The 18,755-nt window shown below is 42.1% G+C and overlaps 1 pseudogene; it reads right to left on the bottom strand.

Moving 5' to 3' along the window:
* Window positions 1-108: 108 nt before the first annotated feature.
* On the bottom strand, window positions 109-16,339 carry LOC109484800 (annotated as a pseudogene).
* Window positions 16,340-18,755: the final 2,416 nt, after the last annotated feature.

Below are 18,755 nucleotides of genomic sequence, written 5' to 3' on the forward strand. Positions count from 1 at the left end.
ACTACTTTTAAGTATCTCTTTGTCCCAGTAGGCAGTTCGTAGCGTCGTGTTTGCCTTAGCTGCATGTTGTGTGAGTGGTTACTAACTGAGGGTAGCCAGGGGGCGTGCCTAGATTTCGTAGCTGAGAGGGCAAAGGTCTGGCACAGGGTCAGTCTGCGTTCAGACAGACATAGAAGGTGGCCCAGAAGCGTGGCAAACCAGAAACTGACACGTTTCCTTCAAAAATCAGAAAAGGCTTAAGTTAATACCTCCTTGCTACCTGCTTCAGACCAGTCTGTCTTGAGGTTACAGATTAAGTTGGCAGCCTTAGTGCTGTATTGACATTTCCCAGTGCCCGGAAGCGTGGCAAACCAGAAACTCAAGTGTGTTACAATTGCAGGTCCTTTGTTTAGTTTTCCAAGAAGTATATTTTATAATGTGTGGCTGCGTTACTTCGCTTATGATCCCTTCCTCCACCATCTCTTGTAGTTGTGCCTTTAGTCTGTCTCTGAGCTCAAGTGGTACTCGCCTTGGAGGGTGTACTACTGGCTTTACGTCTGGGTCTATGGTTACATGGTATTCTCTCTTGAAACAGCCAAAGTTGTCGTCGAAACAGTCAGGATACATTTCCATCAGCTCTTTCTTGCTGTTGATTGGAGGCCTGTCTTTCAGTGGCGTCTTTTCATTAATCCTGTTACTCTGTGCCTTCACCTCGTGGTTGATTGTGATTATGTTCAGCTGATGACGAGCTTTTAACAGATGCTCAAATACCTTATACTCAAAGATCAGTTGACCATCATGGCCTTTGGTGAATTTGAAGGCGTGAGGGCAGCTATGGTGCTCAAAGTCGTTGCTCACCTCCCCCAGAAATGACTTGATGTCTACGGCATCGCTTCAATTTCTGATTGTTTGACGTTGGGATAGCTCTTGTTGATGACGTTAATCAGTTCTAAAACAGTCGTAGCATCCCGCATGTTGAGCGTGGTTGCTATTTTGCTGAGGAACTAATCAACGTTTTCATGCGTGTTTCCGACTAGTAGGTAGCCAACTTCAACCTGTTGTAGAAAGACAAAACAAAATGATTCAAACACTAGAAAGGGGAGTTCAAAATCTCAATTTACACTTTAGTAAACATCTACATGATTTTTACAATATGGCACTGACCTCTTTGAGTATGCCCTTGAGTACAAGGTAGCCAAGGAAGGCAAAGACAAACTTGTTTTTACACTCCCTCCTGTCAAAACAAAAAGCGAAAAGTATGAGCATTTAGCCATAAAGGATATAATTCCTGATATTACATGTTAAACCCACATAGTCCTATACCAATTCTCATTTTGTTTGCTCCATGACATATATTATGTATACATGTAGTAGGTACATAGTATATATACGTCAAGCACCAGAAGGCTCGAGACAACCAGCATTACTATTTGTAAGACTTTAGCATGTCTATTAGAATTTGTTGCGCCCACTGGGCTTGGGCACTGGCTGAAAAGACCACATTACCTGAACTCATTTTATTCACGTAAGTCCTTTCTATTATACATGTACAATAATAGCAAGTATGGACCAGATTGGTAAGTAAACAGTGATTGTCAACATGGATGTGAGCTAGAAATAATTAAACAGTGAAATATGATTGACATACCAGCAATTGTCTGATGTAATCTAGGCTACCCTAGGTGCATCTGGGTGTCTGATAATAAGTACTGGGCAAGGCCTCTTAAGTAACGGCTGCTTGCCTGATGATGAACATGCAACACAATTTACCACTGCAACCATCCTTAGTGTCACCAAAAACACATTACACGTGAAGTTGGTGGGGCCAGTGCAGGTTGTTGATAAACGGGTATGCCAGCCCCAGCCCATGGACCGGAACCCCTGCCACCTTTAACTTCCACTTCTCTGACTCCTGTTGGGAAAATACAACAGCATGGTTACATATCAAGCTTCGACCAGGAGCATGTTACTGTGTGATGTCAAATGAATAGGCTGAAATACGAGTCACAAACAACATTAAACCTTATTACAAAATAACCGTGATCATGAATCCCATCACAGTCTAAGCGCTTGCAGTGGAAAAATACAGGTTGCCACACTGTGTCAATCTGCTCAGCATGCTAAAGGAAGACTTAAAGCACAGAGGGGCAGGCCCTCCTACAACAGAAAAGAAAGACTTAAAGCACAGAGGGGCAGGCCCTCCTACAACAGAAAAGAAACACAGAAAGCCAAAGGAGCTCACAAGACAATATACTGTAGAAAAAGATGAAAGACTGAAAACAGCTACATGAACTTTCTACAATGCAGAACACACTAGAAGAGAGAAAGTAACAGGCTCTGCTAGAGCAGTACAACACCATTTTCTAGCACGCAGTCGTTTCAGTCACGGTTTCTGATTGCACGGATCAATGACCTTGTATGGGAAATCAATTCCACATTTCAGATCATCTATAAGATAACTCAATTGATTACAAATTGGAAATATTACCTTCGTCTTCTGCATGAAGTGGGGGATGGCTGTTTTGCTTTGATCCATTCCATCAATGGTGATGGAGAGCTTTGAGGTTGGATCTTCATGGGCCGAGTAGACTTTACCCCAGTAAACCTGTCGTTCTTTCCTATGTTCAGTATATTGAAACAAGGTGTACTGTAGATTCATTATTAGGTATTAGTTGTGCCTTGCAATATGACAGGGTACTGATACAACTTATCAAATTGCACCTTAATGATTTAAAATTAGTAATGTATAAGCAGATCTTGAACTATACTGCATTAATGATATAATAAACCTGAATATAGCCAATACTAACAGCATTATTCAATGGTGACTGCCTTTGCCTTTTGACCTTGATACTGCATCCCTGGGATCTAGGGCTCAGGAAATGTAGAAATGGAAATAAGAAAACTTTTGTAGGGAAGTCAACCTACATTTTCTGGTTGTAATGAAGATCCTTCATGATCTTCTCCCTATCCTCAGCAGATCTGGCCTGGTCACGGGCAGTGCGCAGGTCTTTGCAGACGTCGGAGATTCCTAGCCGGTTTGTCTGAAACAAGACAGAGTTAATTTAAATAAAGTCGCACAACAACAACATTTCGACAGGTTTTTTTTAAACTTTTCCATGTCCGCCACGGCACTTTATTCTCTCGACATGTATGTTACAAATAATATATCAGCATATAAGCTTAATAGATTGATGAAGTACATAAGTCTTGCGAACATAAAACATATTTTTGTGTGTTTGTCTTATTTCTCTTTCAGAGACAGAGTAGAGAGTCTTATTCTGGTCGTTCTGAATAGTAATCATGAGTGAATGTCCTAAACAAATGTATCGCATTGTGTTTTCTAAATAACTCAGGATGATCCTTGTATGCTATCCAAGATACATAAATTGAATATTTTGCTAAGGTGACATAGAAATTATCTCCAGTACAGAATTATCTATAGTACAGAAGCTATGGTATTTGTGTCTATAATAATATTATTTTCTGAAAACAAGTGCTTAACTCCCCCCCAATAGTCTTTGATCCTTTTACATTAAAAAAACATGTGAACATAGTTTTCATCTTGGTTACAAATGTCGCATTTGGGACTGTATATGGTTCAAAACTTCAAAATCTTTTTTTCATACTTGTCCAAAAAAAAGTGACGATGGGGACGGGAGCGAATTCAACAGGAAAATAAACTGTGAGATTATAAGTGTATTTACTAAGTGATTTTCCCCATGATCGATAGTGCTTTTCCTTTCCAGGGGTTTAAAATTTTATCTATTTTCATGTACTTTCGGTCAAAATTAATTGATACCATATCCGTAAAATTTATGAGAATATGGATCCCTAGAATGTCTGTAGGCCCACCAGTCCATTGTATGGGCAGAGAAGAGGGTAAAAGAAAATTTGTACCTTTTAGGGAGCCAATACGAAGAACGGAGCATTTGTCAAAGTTGGGAACAGAAACATCTTCGCCAGTCTCGAGGTTGAGGGACACCCGAAAGTTCGCCTTCATCACCTCTGCATGGTGCCCAACTCTTTTGGTGAACGGGTGTTTTTCGGACACTCGCTTAATGGGTAGAGTCCCAGATTGACCTGGAACCAGCTCAGTTTCATGATCACTTTCTACCTTCCTTTTCGTAGGTGTCAGAGTCAGAGGGAGCGTGTCATCATGGGGTACGTGTTGCCTCATGTCGTCCTTGATTTTAGTCAGTTGCTCCCTCAGGTGTTCCAGGTAGGTCTTGGAGATGGTACGTGAGATCGGTGACCTCTCTCAGAATGCTGTCACATTCTCTTCTCATCAGTTTTGTCTTATTCTGTCTCTTTCTTGGGGGCAGGGAAGCAGAGGGTGCCTCTTCATCACAGGGTAGCTCTTCATCACAGGGTAGCTCTTCATTGTCTACCTCGGTAGCAGTTGTGTCAGGGATGTCACTCCTGGCGCTACCGTTAGTAGTGTAGCCCACACAGCAGCCATCCAGGGAGAAAAGGGGGTTTTGTCTGTACGTAGAGGGCAGTTTCTCCCAGCCCCAGTCATGGATGAGGAGGAAAACTGCGCAGAGATGTTTGCAAGGCAGCTTGTGGTTTGCCCTGTCTTCGCAACTGCACGATGGAGTGGTGCCACTGGTGTTAAAGTTGACCACATGACGAGCTCTGCTTTACCCCTTTACATGGAATGTATTCTCGTCCGTCTTCTCTGCATCATTTTGGGTGTACTGTTTGACATATCGTTGATTAGCTGTTTTTCTTTAATTAAGTATTGTTTCTTTTTCCAGCTAGAAAATTTTATGCAATGCCCTCTGAAAAAAACACTTTGCCGCATCCCATACTATTTGTGGGTTAGCTGTATTAACATTATTTATGAAAAACTCAGACATGAGTTGTTTTGTCTGAGCAACAAAAAGTCTATCCTCAAGAAGAGATTGATTAAATTGCCAATAACCAGGACCACGTGGGAAGTCCGCAGTAATGAAGGACAAAGTGATCAAGTTATGGTCGGATTTAAATTTGTCAACAATACAACATTTAGTTACTCTGTTTAATAGTGAAAAAGATATGAGAAAGTAGTCTAATCTGCTGGCCTGAAGCACGCGCCGCCAGGTGTAACGGACAGAATTAGGGTTTCTGAAGCGCCAAACGTCGTGTAAGTCGAATTTTCCTTTTAATTCAGAAATCGCTTGAAGCGCATTGGGGTGGTAATTATGCAAACGGCTACCTGATCTGTCCATGGAAGTATTTTGTACAGTGTTAAAATCCCCTACTACAACTAGACTTTCAAAAGTTATCTCAAATGTGTCTATTTCATCCTCTAACTCTTGGAAGAAAGAAGGAGAATCATTGTTTGGGGCGTATAACCAAACAGAAGCGAAAATTATTAACTTCAATATCAAGAATTACCCACCTCCCACTTTCATCAGTCTTTATCTGATGAATCTGAGAGCAGAAGTTGCTTTTTATCAGAATAGCTACCCCCCTCTGACTTGATGTCCCATGAGAAAAATAAATTTGCCCCCCCCATTCGTTCTTCCATGTGGTTTCATCCTTAGCCGTGGAATGTGTCTCTTGAATACAGTAAATATGGTGCGGTTTATCTCTTAACCAAGTCAAAAGTCCTCTGCGTTTATAGAAATCCCCCAGTCCGTTACAATTATAACTACCAATAAGACATTCTACCTTGGTCATGTTTTCTGGGAGCAGAAAAGTCTCGGAGAGAGAAGCTGGGAGACGCCATCGGGGCACTGGATACTCGTTGATGTGGATGATAATCTATAAGAAGAATAAACTAAGGGAACAATACATAATGAAATATATAACATTAACACAATGCTAAAGCAAACAAAATAACTGATAATAGAACTAATGCAAACAGAAAGCAAAGGTCGAGTACTCATACAAACTGAATTAATTATAAATGATAATAGTTCAAAATGGACTGAATATAGATAAACACAACTCAAATGGCATGATAATGAAATCAAAGGCCTTATACTCAGGCTCAGATTGATAGTAAATAACAAATACAACTCAGTGTCAACTGAAAAAGTGTTAACAAAACTCAAAAACACTGATTCTCGGTTCGGATAAATGGATAATAACAAAGGTAACTCAATTTCAACTGAATCATGAACAAAATTCAAAGGCACTGATTCTTGGTTTAAATAAATGAAAGGTAACAGATGGAACTCAATATAAACTGAAGCATTAACTGAAGAAAGATCAACAGAACTCAGAAACCCTGATACAATAGTCAGGTAAACACAGTAAATAATAAGTGCCAGATCAATATAAGCTGAACAACAAATAACAAGATTCAATGGCCACAATAATTCAAAATAAACTGAACAGAAGTAAACAGCAAACAAAAATAGAGTAACGAGAACTAAAACATTACTAGTTTGACGCATGTCAATGGTGAGTTGCGCCACCCAAAGCTAGCTTTGTCAAAAATCCACTACATGATGAGTGAGTACATCAAGAATACATTTCGATCCAAGTATTTTACAACAGTATCTTTATTACTCAGGATTGAAAAGTGTAAACAGATACAGATCTATTCGATATTAATAAGTGCAGCAGAAAATGTCCTCATATTCTCCCTTGTCAGATCAGCCATCACCAGCAACGGTCTGCCATCGTCGTCCTGCTTCACTTTCAGCTTCGTCCGGGCTCGGAATACTTTGTTCGCGCGCCAACACGATGTGCACGATCAATGCTCTGCGGGGATATTTCGATACCCAGCTTATATTAATGCGACAGAAGTTGACGACCTTTTGAATGCAGAATTCACTTCTTTCCCCTTCCACCTCCGGAATCCCGCGGATTCGCAAGCTGTTTCTTCGCGTGTACTGTTCCAACGAGTTAATTGCATTACTCACGGCAGGTGTTGGTGGGAGGGGGGTCTTCTCCATGTCGTCGATTTTTCCTTCAACGCGGCGAATACGGTCCTCCAGCTCGTCTTGACGGCTGAGAATCCTGTCGAGCTCCTCTCGTAACTCCTTCAGTTCACTAGACTTCGCCACCTGTTGGAGCTCGCTCTTAATAGGCAGCAGACAGTGGACTTTATATCAGTGACAAGTTCCGCCATGCTGGACTCGTTTGGTGTCGCCATGTTCGGTTTTTTAGCCGCCTCCTGAAGCTTCTCCCCACTTTCTGACCTTCTTCTTCTTTTCGCAGACCTTGTTCTCACCATGTGGGGTTACCAGGATCAGTAAAGCTCAGGGGATGCGCGAAAAACACTCAGTTAATGGGAGACCTCCGCAAGGATGTCCACCCTCGACGCCATCTTGAATTCCTACTTCCGACAAATATTGTTAACGCAATACATTAACCTAAACACAAATTCATCTAGTGGAAAGGAATATTCATGGGGCGATGTTCTGCTTGAGATTTATAGTGAGAGAGACTACATTTTGTTAATATCCTCTATACCTTAAAATGCAGGAAGTATTTGTTTAAGAAGTTCAGGTTGAACATGTGCCTTTCACGGACAAAGAACTTGAATAAGAGACTGATAACTGACTCTAATATTAAGAACTTTGGTATCTCATTTGGTTTTTGGAACGTTCATGGATTAGGTAATAAGTTAGAGGATAGCGAATTTGTTAGTCAATTCAATGGGTTTGACTTCTTCTCCCTATCGGAAACTTGGCACTCAGGTGAGTTAACTTTTCCTGATTTTTTACATTTTAGCAGCACAAGAACAAAATCTATGAGAGCCAAGCGCAACTCAGGCGGCATACTTTTTCTGTTTTAAAAAGCAATATAAGAACTTTGTTACCAAATTAGTAAGTAAAAGTGACGACATTTTATGGGTTAAATTAGATAAACAGCTGTTTAACCATACTTCTGATATATACATGGCAAATGTTTACATAAGCCCCAATAGGTCAACCATCCACACCAATAGAAACTACGATATATTCGATGTTCACGAGGATGAAATCTCACACTATAGTAACCTTGGCGAAATATTGGTAGGAGGTGATCTGAATGCTCGTGTAGGAACTCTGCCTGATTACATAATTGACGACACCCCTATAGATTCCCAAACCCTACCCCTAAATTACGACTTCGATCATCCCCTACCTAGGACTAATATGGATAAAGGATCGGCAAATGTGTTTGGTAAAAATTTGATTAATTTGTGTATTAACATCATCATCATCATCATAGTCCTTTTCATCCTGTCGGACGATCAGTTCACAATTTGTGGGCCCGGCGGTGTGCAGCTAACCCAGCCCTGCTTCTGCAGGGCTTGTTGCAGATCTAATGCAGTGTATTAACAGTAAGGTTAGAATTCTCAATGGGCGAACTCCAGGCGACATGTTTGGAAAGCCGGCATGTTATCAACCAAAAGGATGTAATTAAGTAGATTATGTATTAGCTAGTGAAAATATTCTTTTACGCAAAACCACATTCTTCCACGTCCACGAATTGACCCCATACAAGGTAACGCGAAACCAGCACCTAAAAAGGAAACAAACCTACCTACCCGACCACACTACAAATTTATCTGGGACAATAACTCGAAGGAAAAATTTGCTAACGCACTCAATTCCGCGGCTTTTACCTCTAACATGAATTCGTTTATGCTAAAAACCTACGAAACTTCCCCACAATCTTTAGACCTAGCTTTGAATGATTTCGTAATACCCTTATAAAAGGCAGGCCAAAAGTGCTTGTCCCTACGTTGTACGAAAAAACAACGCGGGAAATGTAAGAACCAAAAGGACAAGAAAAAATGGTTCAATCAGACCTGTGCTTCTGCCAGACATGAACTTCGCAACTTAGCCAAGCTACTGTCAAACAATCCGCGTGATCCGTATATAAGAGGCTCATACTTTACAAAGAAAAACGGTACACCAGACTAATACGGAAAACTAAAAAAGACTATAAAGACTGTATCTTCAAACAAATTAGCTCTTTCTCCACTAACAATCCATCAGCCTTTTGGACACTTCTGAAAAACTACAAATCAAAAGACAACATTTCAACTCAAGAATCAATTCCGGACGAATCTCTCCACCACCATTTTAAAGAACTGTATGGAGAGAATCTTCAACTCAATGCCACAGAACCCCCCAGCAGTTTCCAAATTCAGATCAAAAATAAATTATCAGAGTTAGAAGAGGCACTTATAGTCGATAACAACTTAAACGTTCCGATACAGGAGAATGAAATAAAAAACGCTATCTCAAATCTCAAGAATGGAAAGGCTTCTGGAAATGATTTAGTTCTAAATGAAATGCTAAAATGCTCCCCACACATTCTTATTAGACCACTTACCAAATTATTCAACTTGTTTCTGTCCGCTGGCTATTTCCCCCAGGAATGGTGTAATAGTCACATTGTCGCCCTACATAAGGGCGGGGCAAAAGATGACCCCAGTAACTATAGGGGGATATCGGTTACTAGCTGTTTGGCCAAGCTATTTACCTCCGTACTTAACTCACGACTCACCACTTTCCTAGATGAAAATAAACTTATATCGCCCAACCAAGCTGGCTTTAGGACCAAATTCAGAACGAGCGATAACCTCTTCGTAATAGACACACTTCTAAGCAAATATCTTTCAGAAAATAGACGTATTTATTCATGTTTCGTTGACTTTAAAAAAGCCTTCGACTCCGTTTGGAGAGAAAGACTCCTCTACAAATTGCTAGATTCGGGAGTAGGTGGAAATTTTTATAAGTTAATTAAATGCATGTACTCCAAACCTCAGACATGTGTCAAAACATCATCCGGGCTAACGCCGCCATTTGCAACTGTGAAAGGTGTCAGACAAGGGTGTAATCTTAGCCCGACGCTTTTTAATCTTTTCATAAATGATTTAGTACATGTACTTGATGATATTGAATGCTCACCGCCCTCTCTGCATAGTTTATTTGTATCGTGTCTGTTATACGCAGACGACGTTGTATTATTTTCCGAGTCCGATAAAGGACTGCAAAACGCTCTAAATAGATTGAAAGACTTCTGTGCCAAATGGAAACTTCAAGTTAATTTAAAGAAAACGAAAGTCATTATTTTCAACAAATCTGGCCGGTCTTTCCGCCACCAAAGTTTTATGTTTGGACAGGACAAAGTGGACACAGTCCAGTCCTACTGCTACTTGGGCCTGAATATTACCTCATCCGGTAGCTTCTCTCTTGCAAAAAAACAGCTCTCACTCAACGCAAGGAAAGCCATGTTTAGTCTCAAATCTTTACAACGTTCTTCTGTCTCTCCGAAGTGCCTGCTCAGAATATTTGACGCTTGTATCAAACCAATACTTCTGTATGTGTGTGAGATCTGGGGAAAAGAACCTGTAAACGAGACCTCACCAATCGAAAGTTCCCATAATCGTTTCTGCAAGAATGTACTTGGAGTGCATAGAAATTGTAGTAATGTAGCTGCTAGAGCAGAACTAGGAAGACTCCCGTTAGATTTAGATATATCACTGCGTACTGTTAAATTCTGGACACACTTGACACAACTTAATACCGATACACACCCTCTGCAAGTTGATGCACTCCTGTTACAACGTAATGCCCTGTCATATAGTCGTAGACGGACATTGTTACAGCGAGTGAAGGAGATCCTCGATCACTGTGGATATTCCTACCTACTGCATATTGATAGTACAACCTGTGATCCTCATCATATGTATTTTAAGGACAAGGCTTTCAGACATGTACATTCAAACTTTCTTCCATAGTTCGTCTGTTAATACCGGTAAACTGAGATTCTATAGAAAATGTACAACTGAATACTGTTTAGAACAATACCTAGAACATTGTGACTTCGATCAGCGCTCCGCTATTAGTAAAATTAGAATCAGTGCCCACTCCTTGGAAATCGAAAAAGGGCGATATATGAAACTACCTGTGTCGGAGAGAATTTGTAAATATTCCTCCTCAAATGCAGTGGAAGACGAAATTCATTTCATCTCTAACTGTCCATTTTATGACGACATCAGAAATCAATTATTAACCACCGTGTCCAAAATGCTGCCTTACTTCCCCACCATTCCTTACCACAAAAAAACAATTCTACTACTAAAATCAAAGAACCCACATATTATAGAAGAAGTGGGTAAATTCGTCTTCCATTGCCTAAAAAGAAGAAGTCAAACCCAGTAAAACTAGTGTCATGTCATGTTGTAGAATATAGTATGTTAGAAGTAGATATAGTCTCACATACCACTGTATTTTCTTTCTATGTTGTTTGTAACTGCAATTAGCCCTCGGGCAAGTATTTGCAATAAACTTTCGATATTTTTTTGCATGGACATTTTAAGGGTTTGAAAAGTGTGTACATCGTATATAACTTTCATATGTTCACTTCTTTAATTTTCCTTCCTTTTTTTGTTACCTGGAAACTCTTCCTCAAGGGCTGCTATTTCCACCTCGGAGAAGTCTACCATGAAGTGGGTGGGCTGCCATGATGGGTTCCAATCCTTGAAGACGTTGATGGCTTCTTGGACATCTGCGTTTCATTCTGAGTGGGTGACGAAGGCACCGACAACAGAATAACTGACATTGGTACGCACACACAAGAAAAATAAGGGAACAGAATAGCGACATGTCCTGTAAGTTGCATCAAGCAGGCACATTTGTTGGCCGTACAAGTGCAGTAGTCGTTGCTGCCAGGCCGTTTGGAAACAAAACAGCAGCTTTGTTACGGTGCCGTCATCCTGCTCCTGGCTCTGTCTGAACTTTATCTTGCAGTCTTGTTGGGACAGCCACCTGGGAGTCAGGGTCTGTGGAAGAAAGTTTAATAGGATGTCAAGTTGGAAATCCATAAACATTAAGCCATTTAAACATATTGGACCAACAATTTTTATTTAAAAAATCCATCATTGTACATTTGCTATTCATATTGAAAGGGCATCTTTCTGTGGTTTACCTGCAGATTGACTTGATCATTTTTTGATCCCCTTGTGCTCTCCTTGGTACGTGTCATGATGTTACGTATATCCTTGTCGGTAGGATTGGAGCTTCTCCTTGTCGGTGCTGGCGGCTTTTCCCCCCGGAAGAGCTCATCGTTGACATAAGTTGTCAGATGACAACAACAATTGTCTCACCTCCTGCTGACACCATGATTCAGCCACCATGCCTTCCTGCACACAGTGTCCTTGACATGTGAAGGAGGTGATCTTTGGTTGGCCGTCCCCTCGCCTGTCAGCTGTCTTCATGGCGTCTAAGGTGTACTGGCCTTGGTTGGCGCGATCCAGCATTTCATGTCGGCATGCAAGGGTTTTGGAAGGGTTGAACTTCGTCCTGCATCTTTCTGGACAGCAGGGTGTGGCTGTCTTCATGCAGTTGTGAAGCATGTCTGCTATGGAGCTCTCTGTCAAGAGCCTCTCCCGTTTACTTCTCTCTGTGTTCACCTGTAGATGAATAGTGGTTTGTATATTTCTGTTCATTCATTTATATATGTTGTATCATTTGTTTAATTTGATTCTCAGTTATACTGATCTCAGTTATGTTACTTGATTGTATAGTTTACTTTTATACAAATTGTTTTATGTTTGTGTCCCTGGGCCCTCTTGGAAATCAACAATTTATTGTTGAAGAGGTCACCCAGGTATTTAAGATAAAATAAACTAATAAATACACATAAAACTTGCATTCCATGAAGCTCTGCTTTAGGCTTGACTGGAAGCTAGCTGGTATCCAGTCTACCGTGGTTAGCGCAGCTAAGTCCTGTGAAATCTCGAGTCAAAAGCTTCACTTTACCAAAACAATTCGGAGATCTCATTTTCAAAATGTTTTTACACAGTACACTACAGTACAGAGCGAATTAATACAGGTTTTTGGTTTCAAACACACAGTAGCACCTTTGGCCTGGATATGGTCATGTAGGCTTTTCCCGTGGGAGAACCTCAGTAATCAAAACCGGGCAGGCGCTGCCTCCACCCCACACATCTGTTTTCCCTGCCATTCCGCACATCTGTTTTCCCTGCCACCCCGCACATCTGTTTTCCCGGAAGTTCTGCTGCAGTACCAAGGTCAGCCACCAGAAGGGTCTGTGCGTCGCGGCTGATAGATCCTTCCCACCACCGAATGTGTCTGGCCATCCCGTGACGTAGGTTGTACCCCGTGTACAAGGAACGCTGGAAGGGAAGCGACGGCGAGGTAGACAGACGTCTGGCTGGACAACATCAAGGACTGGACGTCCCTCACCGTCCCACAACTCCTGACCGTAGCCCAAGACATGCAGGAGGACCTGGCTACATTCCTGCTGCAAAGTCTGCCTTGTCCCCGCGACTACCAGTGTCGGTCATGGGACTAGGTAGGTAGGTAGGTATCTCTATCTCTGATAAGAGACTATGCACTTCTTTTAGAAAGAGAAGAAGAACAGTAACAGCGCCCCGATTTCTCAGCAAATTGCCCAGCCTTTAAGTCTTGTAGGCATGCCCAATGGCGCGTTTTCGTCACACAATGTAGCCCAGCGTAGAATTGTGTGCACAGCTATCAGTTGGTCAATATAAAACGCTATACCCTGAAAATAATTACCTCCATGAAAAATGGAGGTATTGTTTTTGGTGCGTCTGTGTGTGTGTGTGTGTGTGTGTATGTATAAGTGTGTGTGTGTGTGTGTTTCCGCACATTTGAAGTCAGCATATAACTTCAGAACGCCTTTATGGATTGTGATGATATTTGGTATGCTGGTAGGTCTTAGGAAGGTCAAATATTGGTCTTTCGACGCGGGGCGGAGAAATCAGCCGCCCGTGCGGACCAATCAGCCGCATCGCGCAGACAAATTCGATGTCACGCGGACCTATCAGCCGCGCGCGCGGATATTTCAGCCGTGGGACGGCGCTATCAGGTGTCTCCCAGCTGCTTCCAGTGACCGCTGAAACACCCACAGCAAGGTAGGTCCTCCACAATTTCCTCTTCTGGCGTTATATAGAGACAGCGACTGCTTTTCTAACTAGGCCTATCAGGTGGCGGACTATCCAAGGGTCATCCGAAGCCAGAAATAATCGGCAGGTCTTAAAATTAAATCGAGATATAGGGAGCACAGTCCAACATCGGCGACACATCACGTCCATATTATGAAGGTAAACAAACGGCGAACACAGCATTTTGGGGCCATTAGAAGTAAATAAATCCGCAGATACGATTTGTTGACTGGGTGTCCAGAACAGCATAACTGTACTCTGGAACCGATGTAATGGGCCTGCAGTGTGAAAACGTGAGGTGGAAGTGATACCGATATAACCGCCCCCCCCCCCTCCCCTATTTTAGTCATTAGGCCTTTACATACAGAGCAGGGTAAGGAAAAAGATCCGGTTTGGTACTCCAGTGACGTCTCGTGTCATGGGCAGAACACCATGGAAACTCAAGGAACCTTTAGGAACAAAAGAGGAGCAAACTCAAACATCTGCTGCAGATGTTCTGGACCTTGATGAAGACTCTGCATCCTTGGTTCACAACGCTATCCAGGAGATGATAGAGTTACTCCCAAAGGTCATGGTAGAGCTAAAATGCACAGATCCCAGTAAACAAGACGTCCTGCTCCGTTTTTGTCGACTAGTTGAAGCTGGTGATTTTCCTTTGGACAACATCTGCTTCCATCTTGCGAAGTGGTAGACTGGTACGGCTTGGACACAAGCTCGCAAATGAAAATTATTCTGTCACCAAGTGCTTCTGGAAGTTAGGCTGGCGACTGTTTGGTGGTAGATTTCTACGACTTATGAGTGAAAGTAGGGGTATAGGGCAGGTGGTGTCAGGAGAGGCCAGTGCTTGTGGCACTTATGTCCATCAGGGTCGTGGACCCTTCTGTGAGCATACAAACTTTTTTGTGGAGATATTTTCGCCCACACACTAAACATGCAAATCTCCTCTCCCCTTCGTGACTAGCCACATGATTCTGAAAGTCCCTACCATAAACAAAGCTTAGGTTACACAACGTACATTTAAATGCTGGGGGCTTCCCAGCCCCGTGGCATCGGCGCTTATGTTCTGCTAGCGAACTGCTATTCGCATAGCATTTCCCATGTGTACACAGGCTGCACCGTAGTCCTTTCCGTCTCCAACACCGGGCTTGCCATGTGGTTCTCCATCTCCAACACTGGGCCTGCCAGGTGGGTCTCCATCTCCAACACCCGGCTTGTCATGTGGTTCTCCATCTCCAACACTGGGCCTGCCAGGTGCTCTCCGTCTCCAACACTGAGCCTACCAGGTGGTTCTCCATCTCCAACACTGGGCCTGCCAGGTGGCTCTCCATCTCCAACACTGGGCCTGCCAGGTGGCTCTCCGTCTCCAACACTGGGCCCGCCAGGTGGTTCTCCATCTCCAACACTGGGCCTGCCAGGTGGCTTTCCGTCTCCAACACTGGGCCCGCCAGGTGGTTCTCCAATCTCCAACACTGGGGTTGTTGAGTAGAACAGGTGTGGACACAGGTACCGTTACTAACCTGTTCTATTCATCAAACTTGTACTCCATGGCTGAAATAGATATTTAAAAGGAAAATTAATAAACTTGTCTACATAAACATACATGTAATTGATAACTTTAAATGAATACAACATATCGATGATGAATAAAAAAGGACCAGTGTTACCAAGATAAAGTTACTGCGTCTTAGAACTAACATCGTACTACACGTGGTCCGTACTAAAAATGGGGGAGGAGCCAACAAGTCGTATCTGCGGATTTATTTACTTCTAATGGCCCCAAAATGCTGTGTTTGGCGTTTGTTTACCTTGATAATATGGACGTGATGTGTCGCCGATGTTGGACTGTGCTCCCTATATCTCGATTTAATCTTAAGACCTGCCGATTATTTCTAGCTTCGGATGACCCTTGGATAGTCCGCCACCTGATAGACCTAGTTAGAAAAGCAGTCGCTGTCTCCATATAACGCCAGAAGAGGAAATTGTGGAGGACCTACCTTGCTGTGGGTGTTTCAGCGGTCACTGGAAGCAGCTGGGAGACACCTGATAGCGCCGTCCCACGGCTGAAATATCCGCGCGCGCAGCTGATAGGTCCGCGTGACGTCGAATTTGTCTGCGCGATGCGGCTGATTGGTCCGCGCGGGCGCCTGATTTCTCCGCCCCGCGTCGAAAGGGTCTGCGCGTCGCGGCTGATAGATCCTTCCCACCACCGAATGTGTCTGGCCATCCCGTGACGTAGGTTGTACCCCGTGTTGTAGGATGGTTATCAAGGATGTTTATTAAGATAGAGATAGCTTGTTGTTAAAACTTGAACATGGAAGATTAACCTTGGGACAGATCTTCCTCTTCAGTCCCTACATCTTCTTCAATAGCGTCATCTTCTTTATCTGTGAGCTCATTTCTGTAGAACTGCCAGTGGTAGACATCAACTGATGGCGCTGTAGTGTGCCTTCTACTGGTACTAGGGGCCTTTGGGGGTCTCACTTTCATTGGCACTCATTCAAAGTCGTACACAGTCGGACCTATGTTTGCACATGAGAGAATTCTCAGTGTCCAATATCCACAACGAATGTTGAATACCACATTGCAATTATCAAGATTGAGTGATATGCAATCTGTAACTGCAACATATCACGGAAACCCCGAAAACTTTTTGAGGTTGCCGTTACAAATCGGATGTCACTCAGGCTAGGGTACCCCGCCCCATCTGTTTCAGAAGGCGGATGATGGACACATGCGGCCATTGAATGGATACAGGCGACCCCACCGAATCTGTAGTCTGGGCAGAACAGACTAGTAGTCCGTTGCCTCTGACCATACTGACAGTCCAACACAATCAGACTTGATGGATGATGGCCTACTAGTCTGATGAGGGCAGCCCACACAGAACAATGATGCTGGAGATGAGTCTCAGGAGTCTTCACTTGGGCCGACATCACCTACTAGATGTCACAGAAGACAACATCTTCATCAGGCAAGTCTGTTCCTTGCCTGGTCCTGTTTTTTTTAAATATTTGGACAGGAAAGCACATTGTCATTGTTTCACTTACCTGTTGTGTTGGGATACCTGTTGCTGCTTCTAACTGCTTCCATTTTTGTATATGGTAGGTCTGGATACTCAATCCCTTAACAACTCAGCCAAGAATACTCAACCAGGTACAGTGAAGTTTTAAATTTGCAGCAACCAATTGTAAATCTATTTTTAACTTTATTAGGGGTTATTCTTGCAGTATTGTTACATGTTGTACTAGTGTTCTCTTTTCACAACTAATAGAGAAGAGAAAGGCAGAAGGAGAAGAAGGGAAGAACAGAGAACAACAAAAACACGAAGACAAAAAACAGGTCATTTACATACACATACTAGTATTTTTTTTCATGAAAATATAGTTTGTCAAGATCCATAAAAATGTTTGATTTACAAAATATACTTTTTACCTCCATGAAAAATGGAGGTATTGTTTTTGGCGTGTCTGTCTGTCTGTCTGTGTGTGTGTGTCTGTCTGTGTTTCCGCAACTTTGTGGTCAGCATAACTTCAGAACGCCTTTATGGATTATGATATTTGGTATGTTGGTAAGTCTTAGGAAGACAAACGTCAAGGTCAAATATGGGCCTCCTGGTGGATGACCTTGGTACTGCAGAACTTCCGGTTTTTGTATCTTTTGTCCTGAACATGCTATGGTCTTGATGTTTTGGTGACAGATTGCTTTTCCTGTCAGGAATAAGTGGTGTGAGTTTGGTCCCCCTAGCAGCTTGTTCTGGAACTGCCGGGCACTTTCTGGCGAAATGTTTAAAAGCCAATAAGTCCTGATAGGAACAACATATTTTCGTAATTTTTGGTGTGTAGGTAGCTGAGAGATGTACATGATTAAATGCAAATTATGCAAATGAGTACTTTATTTGCATAATTAATGAGGAAATTCTATAATTATAGTGTTTACATTCTACTACTTTTATACATGTAATGTATGTAACCTATGGCAGGCAGAACATCAACAGATACTAATTATGCAAATGATGACCTAATTTACATAATTTATGCAAAAATTCTATGATTTCTCATCAATCAAACATTCAATCAAATGGTGTTTTATTCATAAAAAACGTGGACTTTGCAGCCAAAGGCTGAATTACGTCCAGTTGTACATGAAAATTCATTACACATTTATTACACAAGCATTAACACAAGTTTCCATATCATTATTTACAACGACTATAAAGTACTGTGTCTAAGACAGTGACTGTTCAGGAGGTAGGTCATGTATGGGACGCTACTCTGTTTGTACGGCTCAGTTCTACATTTGGTGAGAGTCAGTTTGTTACTGGAACGAGTGGTGCGCTCAGTGGTGGTGCCCCTCCTGGGCGGTAGCCAGTGTTGGAAGTCCTGTGATCTGAGAACTTTCACAGCAAAGTTCAGGCAAAGTTGGACCCTTCGGTCTTCTAGCGTAGCTAAGTTCAGTGTTGTACATGCCTCGGGGTATGAAGTATAATGGTGAATGATGGGAATGTTATACTTGGGACATCTGTAACTTAATCAAAAGTTAACATACATCATGATGCATATATCATGTTAGTGCAGAGGTAATTTGCATGATTAAAAAAGAAATTTACATTTACATATTAAGCCCATATTTTATGGAGGTATGAAATCTCGGAATTCTTGTTAATCGTGTAATCAACTGAAATTTCTGTTCAAAAACTTCAAATGGGAATCAGCTATTGTTAACTGACCAGATGGTGGTCCTATGGAAAAACATATAACCTTGTACATTGTTTATAACTCTGTGTTACATTTTTTTCTTTTCTATTGACATAAACATAAGCCTCCCTAAAATCTAATACATAAAGTAAAAGTGATACATTTATCTATACACAGAAAGTACCCCACTTACATTTTTTAGGGTATCG

The sequence above is a fragment of the Branchiostoma belcheri genome, unplaced genomic scaffold (genome assembly GCF_001625305.1).
Source record: "Branchiostoma belcheri isolate BF01 breed outbred unplaced genomic scaffold, Haploidv18h27 scaffold70, whole genome shotgun sequence".
In the NCBI taxonomy this organism is placed as follows: Eukaryota; Metazoa; Chordata; class Leptocardii; order Amphioxiformes; family Branchiostomatidae; genus Branchiostoma; species Branchiostoma belcheri.